Below are 3,182 nucleotides of genomic sequence, written 5' to 3'. Positions count from 1 at the left end.
TCTCTCCCCCCTCTCCGCTCTGTCAGTATAGATCCCACTGGGCTTGGAGATCTGTCCATAGACTCTCATTGAAAACACATGTCCTCTGGGTGCTTGGAATCAATGACAAATGCACCATCAGGCATACAGTCAGCTACCACCTACAAATCTTTGGGTGAATATGGTACGGCAAGCGAGTAGTCTTGACGATAATAACTTGTTGATAAATGTTGCCGTCAGAACTCAAACCTGAAAAGACGCGTCAGTTCCCCTTTAAGCTGTACTGGAGGTGGCGGTGTATTCCAGCAGTGGGATGCAAACTGTAGGTGTATGCAAATTCACACCTGCGCACAGCCCCGGCTCTGCAAACAAGCCCAGTGTCAGCGGCTATGGCAGGAGGATACTCCAGAAGAGGCAGATGGGCTGCTATAGAGCACGCTGGGCCTTGTAGTACCACAAGGTAGAAGGATTTTTGCTCTAGTTCAACACGATTAACCCCTCGTCGTCCACTCACCTCCAACACATCCATGGCTGAATGATTCAAACTAGGGCCTGAAGAGAGCTGCTGACCCTGGCAACCAGTTTCCTAGGTTTTGATATCTGTAGCACAAAACTTGATCGGTTGCCATGAGCGACTTCCCCACTTTTTTGCTCCGGTTGTGAATGCTTCATTTCGCAGAATCTCCCAATAAAAGTGGATTCCATCATGCTACCGAGCAATTACAAACGTCCTCGGGGGTCATTCAGCCCCTAGATGTCCTCAGTTTTATAACCAGCACCATTCAACCCACATCCTCTGATCCCAGGTCATCCTGGCCCCGCCCCCAGCCTGTCACTGGGCAGTGAAAGGAGAAGCAGCACATTAATGAGCTCATCTCTCTGTCATTCTCCTCTCTTATCCTATCAGCATGCTCAGCGCATGAACTGATCGGCTACTTGCGCTGCTTCTCCGCAAAGTCAGTCGCCCGCATTGCACGCATTTATAATGATGAATGAATGATTACAGGCTGCATTGAGGTGCGTCTTTTATATCTGCCTGGAGTTCAGCTTCATGCACGCAGACGCATGAGCCCTCAGCACCGTAGCTGTGGTGCACCTGTGGCTGTCGGAGGCTTACAATGCCTCATGGGACTTGTAGTTCCACAACAGCTGGAGTGCCAAGGTTGCCTGCTCCTGATGTAGACCCTCTTTGGTCATTCTCATCCTCACCATCTACAAGGCATCCGGGGCACTTAGTAGCATGAGCCTATTCCACCGAAAGGAGATATAGGAAGCCTCCCAAGTGGTGCCCCAGCAGTGCTGCTTAGCTAGCCGTTTGGCTATCCACAAGACATGAACCATTGGTGGGACTTGAGGACAGGTTTGGAGAACTCTAATCATACAAGTTGCATGTACGCGTCTGGCTGCGCTCATGCCTAGGTGTAAATGGGGACTTAGGACAACTGTACCTTTGTGCAATCATCATTTAATATATCCTCCTCCCCCCACTCCAGAGTGTATCCCACTAGGACAAATACTTACCTTCCAGCAACGCATACTGCGTGCCGTGGCCCCATTCATTCCTGTGGATGCCCCAGTGGGATACACACAAGTGGGGGGGGGGGGTCATTTATTTAAATAAATTGTTCATAGGTACAGTTGTCCTTTAAATCCAAATGCACCCTTAAAAAAATACCACCTTCAATTCCTCTTTCCCATTGACTCCAGGACGTATTCCCAAAATGACGAGATTGCGCTGAAATCTTTCGATTGTCGCCGAAATTTAAGGAAAACGAAAACTCTCCATTTCGCGCATCCCGGACAGCAATATTCATCTATTAATAAAATATATATTAAAATAATTATAATATTAATAAATATCATTTTTATTTATGCCATTAATAATCTGTATTAAGTTTTCGTTTTTGGAAGCTGTCTTCCGGCTGCTGAGGAACTACAAGTCCCAGGATGCCGCGGCCCTTTTCGTGGGAGCGTCTTGCCCGTCTTTCACTCCCTTCCTGCGCTCAGCGCCTACAGACTCGGCTACATGTGAGATCTGTTGTGGCACGAGATTAACCCCTCGGTGAGAGGCGCTGATCTGAACGTGAAATCGTTGGTTAAGGGATTCGCCGCCTGCCCGAAAAGCGATTTAAAAATCTGTTTTTGAGATTTTTAGGAATCCAGGGAATCCGTTTTTTTTTAAAAGGCCAAATGACATCGGAGTATTTTTTTGCCAAATTGGGCCACGCCAGCAAAGATCGTCCCTGATCAATCACAAAATATCTGCGCTGAGTCCCTAGTGAGCGAAAGGTCGGGCGCAACAGGGTGGGTAAAGCCGCCGTTGTGTGCGACCGATCACAAACATTCGCCGCCAACCCTGGTCGTTGAAGGTTTAAAGGTGGCAGCAACCTGGGTGTACAATCTTCCTAATCAATCCATTCAACTTATATCCAGTATGGCAGATGTAAGGGTGGGGGCACAAAACGCGCCGCGTCGCATCAATGAAAAAGTGCCTGCGCCATTTTTCAAGCCGCGTTGCATAGGTGTGAACGGGCCCCATGGAATATAATGGGACTTCATCGGTCGTGTATTGACGCATGACGGACAAAGCGCTTCAAATCACACAGGTGTGAACGGTAACTTATAAGCAGATTGTACAATCAGATTGTAATGTGCATGGGCACAGCTGGCGATCAATTGTGGAAGAGCCACGACCGATCCTGAACAAGATTCACCTGTGTGACTGCAAACCGATGGTGTAGGTACCTAGGTACAAACCAACTAGCGCTCCTTCAGCTGCTGGACTACTAGGATCTGAAATCTGCCAAGAGTTCCAGGACACCTGCGTCTAAGAACAACCAGTGCCCTGCAACTGTAAGGGAACTACAAGTTCCAGCATATATAACCCCCTCCCACTATATAAAGGATCTTTAATCTGCCACCTGCTCAGCTCCAGGGCACCTGCACTGGAAGAAACTGTAAGGAAATACAATTCCAGCATATATGCCCCCCCAGACTATAAAAAGGATCTGCAATCTGCCCAGCTCCAGGGTACCTGCTGATGGAAGTAACTGTAAGGGAACTACAAGTTCCAGCATATATGCCCCCCCCCCAGTCTATAAAAAGGATCTGAAATCTGCTCAGCTCCAGTGCCCTGCAACTGTAAGGGGACTACAAGTTCCAGCATATATGACCCCTCCCCCACCATCACCCCCACAACTATA

General features: G+C 48.3%; 1 protein-coding gene across 3 annotated transcripts in view; it reads right to left on the bottom strand.

Annotated features, from left to right (window-relative positions):
- Nucleotides 1-3,182, bottom strand: part of KCNIP2 (potassium voltage-gated channel interacting protein 2) — a 290,048-nt gene that overhangs the window by 286,318 nt on the left and 548 nt on the right. The gene's annotated exons all lie outside the window — the stretch shown is intronic.

This window comes from Nanorana parkeri, unplaced genomic scaffold (genome assembly GCF_000935625.1).
Source record: "Nanorana parkeri isolate BGI_ZX_2015 unplaced genomic scaffold, ASM93562v1 scaffold113, whole genome shotgun sequence".
NCBI lineage: Eukaryota > Metazoa > Chordata > Amphibia > Anura > Dicroglossidae > Nanorana > Nanorana parkeri.
Note: the sequence above shows the minus strand (reverse complement) of the source record. Positions and strands in the feature narration are given on the sequence as shown.